The sequence below is a fragment of the Leuciscus leuciscus genome (genome assembly GCF_965113295.1).
Source record: "Leuciscus leuciscus genome assembly, chromosome: 7".
In the NCBI taxonomy this organism is placed as follows: Eukaryota; Metazoa; Chordata; class Actinopteri; order Cypriniformes; family Leuciscidae; genus Leuciscus; species Leuciscus leuciscus.
The window spans coordinates 1686028-1700837 of NC_138731.1; the positions used below are offsets into that span (position 1 = coordinate 1686028).

General features: G+C 42.0%; 3 long non-coding RNA genes across 3 annotated transcripts; all 3 read right to left on the reverse strand.

Moving 5' to 3' along the window:
• Positions 1-822: 822 nt before the first annotated feature.
• On the reverse strand, positions 823-1394 carry LOC309502207. The gene is made up of 3 exons (XR_014207193.1): positions 1265-1394; positions 1015-1110; positions 823-924 (listed from the first exon to the last, which is right to left on the reverse strand). It is a non-coding gene; the product is annotated as an uncharacterized lncRNA (long non-coding RNA).
• A 224-nt stretch (positions 1395-1618) lies between these two features.
• On the reverse strand, positions 1619-2079 carry LOC309502206. The gene is made up of 3 exons (XR_014207192.1): positions 2009-2079; positions 1768-1926; positions 1619-1680 (listed from the first exon to the last, which is right to left on the reverse strand). It is a non-coding gene; the product is annotated as an uncharacterized lncRNA (long non-coding RNA).
• A 2588-nt stretch (positions 2080-4667) lies between these two features.
• On the reverse strand, positions 4668-9959 carry LOC309503678. The gene is made up of 7 exons (XR_014207812.1): positions 9810-9959; positions 9590-9634; positions 9338-9430; positions 9161-9238; positions 4945-5033; positions 4754-4856; positions 4668-4697 (listed from the first exon to the last, which is right to left on the reverse strand). It is a non-coding gene; the product is annotated as an uncharacterized lncRNA (long non-coding RNA).
• Positions 9960-14810: the final 4851 nt, after the last annotated feature.

The window sequence follows — 14810 nt, forward strand, 5'->3', positions numbered from 1 at the left end:
AATTCAACCGTATACATTTAATCACCCTACCGTTACATACACACATGAATGATCTGCGCGCGAACCGCGTGCTCCCCAGCTGATAACTCTAGCATTTTACATTGGATTCGCCCCGTATCGCACTTCACCCAATAATACAACACAATACCTAGCAAAAATACATTTAGCCAACTAAAAGCCAACTGAGGATCCTGTTTGAGCCCTAGAGCAGACCGGAGATCTCTCCATTTGTTGAAAGCCTTCCCGATGTTGACTTTCGTCTTATTCCGACGCCTGTCTGACTCCAATTTGGCCCTTTTGGTGGCACTAGACAAAAGTTTTCTTTTCTTTGTCTTACGTGGAGTTTGCGTTGGGGTTTGGAATGAACTACAAGCAGGTCTCTTTGAATCCATCTTCTACTTTTGTCGAAAGTTGACTAAAGTTTTGTCGCTCGAGTTGTCTTCGCTGATACGGAGAATGGCGGCGAATACACAAACCTGCCAGACATAGCCAGGTGAGCGTGAACGCGCATGACGTCACGCCCAGTCTCAAATTCCGTCCCGAATCCCTCTTATTTATTTTACTGTACAGGATTATAGAGGCAATTGCAGTGATCAGAGAAGGGCTCATTCAGCCCATCAGGCAATTGTTTAAGCATGTATGGGTTAGAAAAACGGGTATTTTTAACATGAAATGTTGCACAATGCACCTTTAAAACCAATCTGGATCTCTGGATATTCTGTAAAAATGATAAGAGTTTAATCATTTAAGGATTTATAAAACACATAGAATAGACAAAGCTATAGAGCAAATACTAAAATCAGAAAAAAGGGTACTAAAATGCCATTTTAACATACTCATGCCAAATGTCCCTTTGTTTGCAAAACCGTTTCTGCCTGGAACCTGTGGAAGCCCTCTGTTTTTTTTTATGATTAATAGGGTTACCTTTGAAAGACCAAGAAAGGAAAGAGAGGACGGCTATTTACATGATGACCCATGAAGTGAGTCATAGGCGAACAAAATTATCAAATTTACCTCAGGAGTTAATACTTCCAAAATGTAGGATGTATTGATTAACTCTTTCATGTCAATCTTTGTGACTTGGTGAAGTCTATCAATGATCCCCTCTGTCTGTTGGCAAAAGGCATTGCATTCAACGTTGTTAAAGTATATTTGTTTTATCTGAAGTGTAGCTTATTTCCAAATGTTAGTAAATAATTGTTTATATTTGTGGGTTTTCCTACGAAAGTTACTTGATTGTTTGTTAATTATAAAATAGTTTTACCTGTTGTTCATCAAAAAAAGAAATCCTTTCATTAAGTTTCATCTTCAGCTTAGGGGAAAATGTTGGATTTTTATGCAAAAACATCCTGTTTGATCTTATTGTGCCACTTGTCAAGCCACTGTGTAGTTCCCACAATGTGAGGAAATGGTTAATTCATTTCATACAGTAATGAAATGACTGTATGGGGGTTCATTCAGTATCTCTTTGAAACAAGTGAAACAAATATATATTATTTTTCTAATTGTGTGACAATTCCAAAAAATAATTATTTGTTTCACTTGTAAGATTCACCTTACAAAAAAGGCAAGTCACATTTATTCAGTTATTGGTGTGATGAAGTATTCATGTTGTTTACCATTATCTCCTGATCTGTCACTACGTCTACCACCAATCCCTGCTTCAACATTGATAGAGTTCTGTAAAAAGAAATGGGATGGTTAGAAAAATATTAAATGGATTTTAATGTAGTTAGTGAAGTTTGTTTGGAAATGTAAACTGCATACTTCTCATAAGGATATGACGTTTCAATGTCACATCCACAGCTGAATGCCATGTCCTTTGTGACCATTGTATGATTTATGCCAGCATAGTCATAGTGCAGCCACTCATTACAAATGTCACACTGAATCCATTGCAGTGTCTTCACATCTGGATGCATGGTTCTGCAGAAGAAACAAGATGCACATTTAAATAAATATTCAATCTATATAGTATAACATGGTAAAATGCAGTATGGTCACTTACTTGTTCCAGGTTTTTTGAAAAATGCAAACACCAATCTCAGCCTCATCTTTGGTGTGAAGTTTCATTTTGGAAGTTGTCATCTTTGGTCCTAAGAACAGAAGAGTTGCAAACTAGTTTATGATTTTAAGCAAAATAGTAATTATAATATTTATTTTATAATTTACAAAAAATTTAGACCCTAGACAGACCATACATGCATCCATTTTATAGAAAAAGAAGCATGATTTAATTTAGAAATTGAGACTCTCCTTTACCTCAGTTTGTATATTTTCAACCAAACACGAAGCATGGTAAACTCTAAGGTGAATCAACTGTTCAGTGTGGAGCAACTCAGATTACATGTTGAGACCAGGGTTTCCGTTGTCCGGTAATTGCCGGACATTGGCCGAAAAAAAAAAGAAATGTCCGACAAAATTAAATCTCTCCGGTCAAATTGTCTGATTAAAATTACCTAATAATCCCGCCCCCCAAACACAATCTGAATTTGAGAATAAGCCTAAAATGTATAAAACAAAAATACACCAACCTTTGGCTATGTTATAAAGGAACAGGCTCTACCGTTTGAAAGTTATTAAACAACATCGCATGCTGCATTTCAAATAAAGCGCACGCCTAAAACGGCTGTAGACCTAAACAACGAACGAATGAGTGAGACGTTTCAAATATGGCCAGGCCCAGGCAGACTAGCCGTAAAAGCTTTTTTCAGAGGCCAGACGCAACGGACGATGGTGAATCAGGAACGCCTGAAGCCTCAGATGTCCAGACAGCTCCACCACCACCGGAGAAAAAGCAGAATCGGATCAAGACGAAGCAGCGAAGTCGCCTTGCGGAGAACAAGGTTACGCGGCTTATGCGCATTGCAAGTTGTGGAGAGACACTAGCCGCGTTTCCATTAGGATACCCTTCAAATTGCGCAAATTGAAATTGCGAATTAAAAATACGCACAATGGAAACACGTTAATTTTGCAAAAACTCCCGTTTATCGCAAGAACGTTTTTATGCTCGCATGAGGTGGTTTTTCAGGCAATTCGAAAAAGGAATATTTCGCAAAACTGCAATGGAAACAGTTTTTGCGCATTTACAGTCACCTGACTTAGAAGACGCGGTGTGTTTGAGGTCCATGTAGGAACAAAGCTGAGTGTGGAGCGCGCACTGCATGGCACGGAGGCGCGGGCGTGACCACTTGCATTTTCCTATTAACAGTGGAAACAACTTAAAATACGCTATCATTTCTGGTCATACAGAAAATAATAATACATTATTCTCAACTACTTTTATTTGTGTAAACTCACAATAACAAGAAAACATTGTGCTTTTGTAAAATAAAATAAAACAATCAGACGCACTTTCATGATCTCCATAAACTGGAGCGCGAGAACTTAAACAAAATATAGCCTATGTAGGCTAAAGCTTGAAATGTCCACTTTAAAACGAACAAATTCGAATCGAAAGCTAATACCTTCTGATTATGTACCTAATCCGTATGAAAGGTGCATTTCTCTCTAAAAGCGCATCTGCTTAACAGCGGAGATGGAGATGTGATTTTAGCCGACACTTAGAAAACAATAGTTTATTCATAATATTAATGGCTCTTCTCATTCAGCACTGCGGGAAAAACATCAATTCCAGGTTCTAATTTGGCCTTTGAAAACCAGTAAAATCGACATGTTTTCCATATTAATTTGTGAATATTTTAAATGTTGGGGCAAAAAGTCATAAACTAAAATCAGAAAATGCGTCGGTATTTACTTTTTTGCGCAGCAGTTTGTGTAGCCAGTTCAAATTAAAATTTTGGTGTTAAACTTTGCGTTTTAAAAAGACAACAACCGTTCATTTTTCGTTTTTCAATTACGGGTTAAAAAAGGAAAAACGAATGGACAAAAGTAGCCTACATGGATCGTTTGGACAGAATACGAGACAGAGTTCTTTATTAAATTCATAAAAGAAACAATAATTAGCCTATAGGAATACTGGATTCTAAATCTCAAATAAATGCCACAATCAAAACCTCGGAGCAGAAATGAGGGCGAAACACCCAGAAACTCCTTATGTGTCGTTCGCAGTACAAGGGTCTTTCCCTGCCATTAATGCTTGGATAACACGCCACGTCTCCTTCCATTAATCATAATAATAATGTCTAATGCGGTGGCTGTGATATTATATAAACCAACGTCTGTTGCCGTGATTTTTGAAATCTTATCGTGAGAGAAAAAAGGACGTTTAGTCGCACATAACATCGGTTAATGGAAATGCCGTCATTTCGCAATAGTTTTTTATCGATATTTAGATAATAGCGCAAATCTGTAATGGAAATGCGGCTATTTACACCGCGAGATATTCAGATATTTTATGTGGGGAAGGGGGATTGGTTTGTTAAACTATGAATGTGAAACCATAGTAAAAACAATTGGCGTTGATTGACGCCAATCGGACGTTCATGTTTTTTTTTTCCGTCTATTTGAAAGTTAGGCTAATAAACATGTTGCATTCTATACGGCCTGATTATGTCATTTTTTTAAGTTACATAGCCTGCCTCCAGTTTTCCTCAACTTGACTAATTAAGAGGCAATATTTGACCGGCATATCATCAAAATGTCCGGAAAACGAAATCTCTGCCGGTCACTTTGACCGGCACCATTTTTTTCTAGCGGAAACTCTGGTTGAGACCCTTTGCTTCCATCTCTGCAGCCTATGCAAATGTAAAGCGCTTTGTATAATGTAGTGTACTCCACTCCATCCACTTACTGTGCAAACAAAAACACCACAGTTGCTTCCATCATTTCTCTGCCATTGCTGCGGATTGCACACAGTCCACCCTTCCAGGGAGTCTAGATTTCTAAACACATCTCTGGGAAATAGAATTTATGTAAAGTAGGCAACCAAGTCATTCAATATTTTAAAACGTATACAAATATTAAATAAATGATGGATCGTACTTCAGAATGTCAATGTCTGATGCTGAAATGTCAATGTTGTGCTGTGTGTTGTCATAAATTCTTATTTGTTTTGCTGTCTTGTCAAAAACCTGTAGAAGAAATTCAATAAAGGGCTAATTTACAACGCTTACAAATTTTTTAGATTAGATTAGATTCAACTTTATTGTCATTACACAAGTACAGGTACAAGGCAACGAAATGCAGTTTAGGTCTAACCAGAAGTGCAATAGCAGCAAGTGCAGGATATACAGTGGTTCCATAAGTGCAGAACATGGATATGTACTGAATAAATATAGAGTTGAATACTATTATAAACAAAAATGTACAGATAGATTTGTCCTATGAATATAATATACAGATAACTATTACTGTGAACAGAATTTACAGCTAGATATGTACTGAATATAATATACAGATGGCTATTACTATAAACAGAATTTTACAGCTAGATATGTACTGAATATAATATACAGATGGCTATTACTATAAACAGAATTTTACAGGTAGATATGTACTGAATATAATATACAGATGGCTGTTACTATAAACAGAATTTTACATGTAGATATGTACTGAATATAATATACAGATGGCTGTTACTATAAACAGAATTTTACAGATAGATATGTACTATGAATATATATACAGATGGCTGTTACTATAAACAGAATTTTACAGATAGATATGTACTATGAATATATTATACAGATGGCTGTTACTATAAACAGAATGTGAGCATAATATACAGATGGCTATTACTATAAACAGAATTTTACAAATAGATATATGTATAAGTTAGGCTAAAATGAGCAGTATAACAATGGATTTAAAGTAGTGCAAATAAAGTTTGGACAGAAGCTATCCGAGTGAAAGTGCAGTGGAAAGTAATTGCATATTACAGTTAAAGTACGGTATTGCAAATGTTTATGTAAACAGTCGGTACTGTAAATAAACAGTCGGCAGTGCAAATTGAGCATATTCCAGTCAAGGTAGTAGTGCAAGATGCATATGTAAACAGTTGTTACTATAATAACAGTCAGCAGTGCAAATGAACATTATAGTATTGCAAATAACAAATAACAAAATGGAGGCAGGTGTGAGGAGGGAGAGGAGAGTCAATCAGTATATGAGGGGAGTGGGATCAATGAGGGTTAGAGTTTAATAAAGAGACAGCTCTGGGGAAAAAACTGTTCTTTAGTCTGCTGGTCCTGGTCCGGAGGCACCTGAAACGCCTGCCGGAGGGCAGGAGAGAAAACAGTCTGTGGGCTGGGTGAGAGGAGTCCTTAAGGATGCTGCGAGTTCGATGCAGACAGCGTTTCCTCTGGATGTGCTCGATGGCAGGTAGTGGAGTCCCAGTGATGCGCTGGGCGGTTTTCACCACCCGCTGCAGTGCCTTGCGCTCTGCAGCAGAACAGCTCCCATACCACACTGTAGCACAGTTGGTCAGGATGCTTTCTATTGCACAGCGATAGAAGTTCACCAGGATAGTGGAGGAAAGCTGATTCTTCCTCAGTGTCCTCAGGAAGAAAAGGCGCTGGTGAGCCTTCTTGACCAGGCTGGAGGTGTTGGTTGTCCAGGTCATGTCCGCCGAGATGTGGGTCCCCAGGAACTTGAAACTGGAGACACGCTCAACAGCCATTCCATTGATGTGGATGGTGTCGTGTGTGTCTCTTGACACTTTCCTGAAGTCCACGATGAGCTCCTTCGTTTTGGTGGTGTTGAGGAGCTGGTTATTTTCAGTGCACCATGTGGCCAGGTGCTTGATCTCCTCCCTATAGGCAGTCTCATCGTTGTTGCTGATGAGACCAATCACCGTTGTGTCGTCCGCAAACTTGACGATGGAATTAGATCCGTACACAGGCTTGCAGTCGGAGGTGAAGAGGGAGTAGAGAAACGGGCTTAGCACACAGCCCTGTGGTACACCAGTGTTGAGTGTGATGGACGTGGAGCAGTTGGAGCCTGATCGAACATTCTGGGGTCTGTTGGTCAAAAAGTCCAAAATCCAGTTGCACATGGAGGTGTTGATGCCCAGGTCTATAAGTTTGGCTATTAACTTAGTTGGGATGACAGTGTTGAATGCTGAGCTGAAGTCAACAAACAGCATGTGTGCATAAGTGTTCTTATTGTCCAGATGTGTGAGCACAGAGTGCAGTGCCATGGAAACTGCATCCTCTGTGCTCCTATTGCTACGGTAGGCAAACTGGTGTGAGTCCAATGTGGATGGTAGAGAGTCTTTTAGGTGTGCCAGGACCAGCCGCTCAAAGCACTTCATTACGATGGGTGTGAGTGCTACAGGGCGGTAGTCATTAAGGCACTTCGGGCTGGAGTGTTTTGGCACTGGCACAATGGAAGTGCATTTAAAGCATGTTGGTACAGCTGCTTGGGCAAGAGACAGGTTGAAAATGTCTGTAAAAACCCCAGCGAGCTGCTCCGCACATGCCCTGAGTACGCGTCCAGGGATGTTGTCTGGTCCAGCAGCCTTGTGAGCGCTGATCCTGCTCAGTGCATTGCAGACATCTGTGGAGGAGAGTGTGATCGGCGGGTGGTCAGCTGCGGATTTGAGCTTGGTGGCAGTTACTCTGTTGTCTCTTTCAAAGTGAGCATAAAAGTCATTTAGCTCGTTCAGGAAGTTGACATCAGTGGCTGCGGGGGTGGAGTGAGAGGGTTTGTAGTCACTGATGGCCTGAATGCCCTGCCACATGCGCCGAGGGTCAGCGTTGGAAAAGTGTCCCTCTATCTTAAGCTTGTAGCAGTGCTTGGCCTCTTTGATGCCCCTTTTCAGATTTGCTCTGGATGTGCTATAGGCTTGTGCATCTCCTGATCTGAAGGCAGTGTTGCGTGTCTTCAATAGGAGTCGCACTTCCCTGTTCATCCATGGCTTCTGATTTGGGTATGTGGTGATCTGCTTCTGGGTTGTAACACTGTCAATGGTGGTATTAATATAATCCAGTACAGAGGAGGTGTAGCAGTCAATGTCCGTGTGAGAGCCACTGGTGGCTTGAGAAGCAAACATACTCCAGTCTGTGTGTAGAAACCTTTCCTGGAGTGAGAAATCTGCCCCCGCAGGCCATACCTTGATGGTCTTCACTGATGGCTTCACGCGATTGATGAGAGGTGCATATTTGGGGGTGAGGAACAAAGAAAGGTGATCTGACTGTCCCAGGTGGGGGAGGGGTGTCGCGACGTAAGCTCCAGCCATGTTTGTGTAAACATGGTCTAAGGTTTTGTTTCCTCTGGTGTGACAGGAAACATGTTGGTGAAATTTCGGTAGCACTGACTTTAAGTTTGAATGATTAAAATCACCCGCAACAATAAACGCAGCTTCTGGGTGAACGGTCTGTTGTTTACTGATGGCTGCGTGAAGTTCTTTCATAGCAAACTTGGCATCAGCATCCGGGGGAATATAGGCTGCAGTTATAATAGTGGAAGTGAACTCCCGCGGTAGATAAAACGGTCTACATTTAACCATGAGAAACTCAAGGTTAGCTGAACAATGTCTCCCAACAATAGCAGAGTTTGTGCACCAAGGTTTGTTAATGTAAATGCACAATCCACCACCTCTGGTCTTACCGGAGCCATCTAATGTTCTATCCGCCCGGAATGTATGGCGTCCCGCTAGCTCAATAGCGTTGTCCGGTATTCCGCTGTTTAACCATGTTTCCGTGAAAATTAGAACATTACAGTTCAAAAGTCTCTTGCTGTATGTGATGTTGAGTCGAATCTCCTCCATTTTGTTCAACAGCGACCGTACATTGGCAAGGAAAATGCTGGGTAAAGAGAGCCGGTGTGGTGTTAGCTTTAGCTTAGCTCTTAGTCCTCCGCGCTTCCCCCGCCTTTGTTTACGATCTCGACGCCGCCTGTGAGCACTTCCGCCCGGCCGGGCAGAGTGCATAGCCTCGGGTGTTCTGGCGATCTCAGGAAGGAGTCGAAGGTTGTCCATAAAACTGTCGGAAATTCGCAAACCAATATCCAAAAGCTCACCTTGGGTGTACGATGTTAAGGCACAACTGTTCTGCACGAACAGACCCGAAATGAGCAAGAAAAATACTGCTAAATTGCAGAATCTGGAGAGACCGCGAGCCTCGCGATGTACTCGCGCCGCCATCTTGGTTTCAAATGCTAAACTGACTTATTTACAAAATGTTACTTCTCTGTACAGTCTCTTTATTATCTAATGTCCTCATTGTGTGACTAACACTTCTTGAGTTGAACTTACCCAAAGAATGAAGTGGCATCCTCTCTCTGGTGTCTGGCCACCAATAATTCTTGGAAACAGAATTTTCTGTGCATCATTCTGTAATGAAAGAAATAGGAAACACATTATACTGTGTCATTACATGTAGAAACATACAGGAAAGCTTAATATATATTTATTTTACAAATTGTACAGTGCCTCAAGAATATTCAAATGAGAATCTGAAACTGTTTTTGAAGCAAGCCAGTCTCTATGCCACAAAATGAATGTGTCAGTCGTCAAGGCTGTACACTGGGGATAGAACAAAATTACATGTAATAAGGAAATGCACTACACCTGTCTCATATAGCATGTATGTTGAATAAATCGCACAATAGGAATAAAATTGACAAAAAAATATTTTATGAAAAGTAGTGTGAAAAAAGTATATGTTCTGAAGTAATTACTTACATCCTGGGTCTCTGCTGCAATTTGTGCAACCCGACAATTCACTGCCTTTAAAGCACAATATGAAAATACATTGTAGAAATTGTGATGTGAGTTTCAATATCTACTGTGCATGTCTTAAAAGTTTAACATCACATTTTAGATAAGTAACAGTTCACTAATGAGTTTATCAATTGGATTAAATTAAACTAAACTAATATTAGTCATAATAATTGGTACTCACATTATCAGTCAGCCATGGATGGCATCCAAATACTGGTGTCTTTCAAGAGGCAAAGGCTTTTCAGGTCACGTAGTTCCAATGAGGTGTAGTGAGAGATTTTAGCAATGACAGTGGTGTCTCTCTTCTCGACAGAATAGAGATGTGAGATTTTGTCCTAAGGTTGAAAAAGTTATGTTAATGCAAAGAGTAGCTCCTAGTGACAAAATTCTAAGAAAATTCTTAGAAATGTGGCCGTTTACTCTTAAAATTAAAGAAAAAATCCTAGTAAAGAAAAAAGTAATTTAGAAAGCATCTTAACCCTTAAAAGAGGTCTTAAGGTCAAAATTGTTAGGAGCACGGACGAAGACTTTTAAGAGGCTTAAGAGTTTCTTTAGCAGAGGAGAAAATGGCAGAAAGACGAAGAGGGAGAAGAAATGTGTTGCAGACAATGTATAACAGTGAGTTAATAAGACGCTATAGATTAGATCGTGAAGGGATCATGTTTGTGACTGATCTTATTAGAGACACGCTAACATCTCCGAAACAGCACAGAAATGCCATAGCGCCAGAAATGAAAGTAATCACTACATTACGATATTTGGCAACTGGGAAAATTCCATGTTTGATACATTAAAACCAACATTCAAACCAACATTAAAACCACCACTTAAATAGACATGCCAGCAATCAGTGTAATTGGCTTAGAATGATAAAAATTGTTCCACTCTTTCCAATCAAATACCTTATAGGAAATTAACTGCATGGTAAATTTAAAAAAAATGATTTATATACACATATATAATGTGTGTGTGTGTGTGTGTGTGTGTGTGTGTGTGTGTGTGTGTGTGTGTGTGTGTGTGTGTGTGTGTGAGAAGATGGTGCCGCGGATGGCTGCCTCAGTGTTGAGCTCTCCAGTTGTTACACTGTTTTTGTTAGTTTGTCCTGTTTTATGTTTGTCATACGCTATCAGTTATACCAGGGACGAACTGCTGAACATTCAGCAGTGCACACCAACTGATCACCAACCAGTTTTTGATTCTTCTGGCGTTTTGTGGAACATTGTCGTCGGTTGCGCCGCTGCACTGTGGAAACAGTATAAGACGCGCAGGCGTGGGAAGCGAGCCGGCACACTCGTTAAGCTCAGGCAGTGCGGATTCAGAATGGCGCTGCCTAGCATCCATCTGGCGAATGTCCGCTCCCTCCCTAACAAAATGGACGAACTACTTCTGCTCTCACGCAAAAACAAGGACTTTACCAACTCTGCTGCTCTGTGTTTCACGGAAACCTGGCTGAACGAAGCCATTCCGGACAGCGCGTTACATCTACCGGACTTTCAGCTGTTCAGAGCGGATCGCGATATGGAGTCAACGGGGAAAACGCGCGGTGGTGGGACATGCTTTTACATCAACAGAAGGTGGTGTACTGATGTAACTGTGTTAAGGAATATGTGCTGTCCTGATGTGGAAGTGCTTTTCATTAACTGTAAGCCGTTCTACTCGCCGCGAGAGTTTTCCTCGCTCGTTCTCATCAGTGTTTACATTCCACCGCAAGCACACGTGAGTACGGCGCTGCAACAGCTGGCTGATCTGATCACAGAAACAGAACAACAACACCCGGACTCTGTTCTTATCATTCTCGGAGACTTTAATCAGGCAAAACTCACACGTGAACTGCCTAAATTCAAACAGCACATTACATGCCCCACCAGAGACAATAATATTTTGGACCATTGCTACACCACAACAAAGGATGCATATCGCTCCGTCGCCAGAGCAGCTCTAGGACTTTCCGATCACTGCCTGGTTCATCTTCTACCAACTTACAGGCAAAAACTTAAAACTGCTAAGCCAGTAATAAGGACTGTAAAGAGATGGACCAACGACACAGAGCAGGTCTTACAAGCCTGTTTTGAATGCACTGACTGGAGTGTTTTTGAAGCTGCTGCCAGCGATCTGGACGAGCTCACAAAGACTGTAACATCATACATCAGTTTCTGTGAGGATTTATGCATCCCTACCAGGACTTACTTATCATTCAACAATGATAAACCATGGTTCACACCAAAACTCAGACAGCTTCGTCAGGTCAAAGAAGATGCCTACAGGAGTGGGGATAGGATCTTGTATAATCAGGCCAGGAACACATTGACAAAGGAGATTGAAGTGGCTAAGAAGAGCTATGCCAAAAAGCTGGAAAACCAGTTTTCCTCCAACGACCCTGCATCAGTGTGGAAAGGCCTGAAAGACATTACCAACTACAAGACACCATCCCCCAGCATCGACAGCAACAAGCATCTTGCGAACGAGCTGAATGTCTTTTACTGTAGATTTGAGACCCCCGATCAGACACCCCACACCCGCCCTGACCATCTCTCTACACAGCCATCAACACCTCCAGCCATCCCCCTCCCCTCCCCCCTGCACTTCAGATCAGTGAGGATAATGTGCGTCAGATCTTCAGGAAACAGAAGAGAAAGAAAGCACCAGGCCCAGACGGTGTTTCACCAGCCTGTCTGAAAACCTGCGCTGACCAGCTGGCCTCTATCTTCTCACTGATCTTCAACAGATCACTGGAGCAGTGCAAAGTCCCTTTCTGCTTTAAACGCTCCACCATCATCCCAATCCCGAAGAAACCAAAGATCACAGGACTCAATGACTACAGACCTGTTGCCTTAACATCTGTGGCCATGAAGTCATTCGAAAGACTGGTGTTAGCATATCTGAAGGACATCACTGGACCCTTGCTGGACCCCCTGCAGTTTGCCTACAGAGCAAACCGGTCTGTGGATGATGTGGTCAATATGGGACTGCATTACACCCTACAACATCTGGACAAACCAGGGACCTATGCAAGGATTCTGTTCGTGGACTTTAGTTCTGCCTTCAACACCATCGTCCCATCACTGCTCCAGACCAAACTGACCCAGCTCTCTGTCCCTAGCTCCGTCTGTCAATGGATGACCAGCTTTCTGACAGACAGACAACAGCTAGTCAGAATGGGCAAAATCACGTCCGACAGCCGCACCATCAGCACCGGTGCTCCACAGGGATGTGTTATCTCACCACTGCTCTTCTCCCTGTACACAAATGACTGCACCTCTAAACACACCTCTGTCAAGCTCCTGAAGTTTGCGGACGACACTACTGTTATCGGACTCATCCGGAATGGTGACGAGTCTGCGTACAGACAGGAGGTGGAGCAGCTGGCTCTTTGGTGCAGTTATAACAACCTGGAGCTGAACACGCTCAAAACAGTGGAGATGATCGTGGACTTCAGGAGAAACCCCCCTGCACTCCCTTCACTCACCATCATGGACAGCACTGTGACTGCAGTAGGGTCATTCAGGTTCCTGGGCACCACCATCTCTCAGGATCTGAAGTGGGACACTCACATAGACTCTATTGTGAAGAAAGCCCAACAGAGACTGTACTTCCTGCGTCAGCTGAGGAAATTCAACCTGCCACAGGAGCTGCTCGTACAGTTCTACTCAGCTGTCATCCAGTCCATCCTCTGCACTTCCATCACCGTCTGGTTCGGCTCTGCTACCAAAACCGACCTCCGTAGACTACAGCGGATAGTTCGGACTGCTGAGCGAATCACTGGCACTACCCTTCCCACACTCAAAGTACTGTACTCATCCAGAGTGAGTAAAAGGGCTCGCAAAATCACTCTGGACCCGTCACACCCAGCACACTTTCTGTTTGAACTGTTACCGTCTGGTCGACGCTACAGAGCACCGAGCACAAAAACAACCAGACACAGGAAAAGTTTCTTTCCCCAGGCCATCTACCTCATGAACACTTAAATGTTCCCCTACTGTGGAACAAACATGTGCAATACTTCCCTCAGACATTTCATTATAGCACCTTATAACTTTATATATATTTATAATTTATAATCTTTTTATTTTTTTTCTATTTTTTATTTATACCTATGTTACTTGTCACTTGTCTTGTCACTTTATATTGTATGTGTACTGGAAGCTACTGTCACCAAGACAAATTCCTCGTATGCGCAAGCATACTTGGCAATAAAGCTCTTTCTGATTCTGATTCTGATTCTGAGAACGGTCAAATAGGAAAAAATTATGCATGTAATTTCAAAGTGAAGGCTTAGAATAGACCCTATACTTAAAATCACTTTTTTTTTTCCTTCTTGGACAACCAACCAATCACAGTCTTCAAAAGATTGTGTCATACATAGCAACGGGGTCAACCCCGCCTCCTTACTAAAATGAAAGTTTTTGTCTTTTCCTTACTCAGAGTTGCTCTCAGATCGGTCCCGAATCGCTTTTAAGCTAAGACTCCTACGTAAAAGTTTTTAAGCTAAATTAAGAGTTTTCTTAGAGGATTCTTAGAATCTTTATGAATACGGGCCCAGCTCATTACGAGTTAACTCATACTGCTACACATGGTTATTGAAAAAACTAAAAATGAAAGTTTCTGAAATAAGTCCACAAAACACATACTAAATATGTGTCCATAAGACTTTTGACTAATGGATGTTGTTGCCTCGAGTTTTTGCTTCAAAATGAATGATTCACATAAAACGTCTCAGGTTACGTATGTAACCCTGGTTCCCTGAGAGGGAACGAGACGCTGCGTCGAGACGCGGTGGGAACGCCCTGCGTGATTGCGTCGTGAAGCACGTGTATAATCAGTCCAATGGAAAGACGAGACGTCATAGGCGGGTGACGTCATCGACCAGGAAGCTATAAAGCACCCCTGCGACAGACCGCGGCAGCTTCTGAAAGCCGAAGCAAGTCGATCACAGGCATGCAGGGAGTATGGCAAGGCGACGCAGCGTCTCGTTCCCTCTCAGGGAACCAGGGTTACATACGTAACCTGAGACGTTCCCTTTCAAGGGAACTCGAGCTGCGTCGAGACGCGGTGGGAACCCTATACCCACTACGCCATATGATAAATACCTGTTCTGTATGAAGACCATGCGCACACTAGGAAACAAGCACCCTAGGCCCTGGAGTGGAGCCTAGGTCCAAGTCATAAATCTAACAAATGTAAG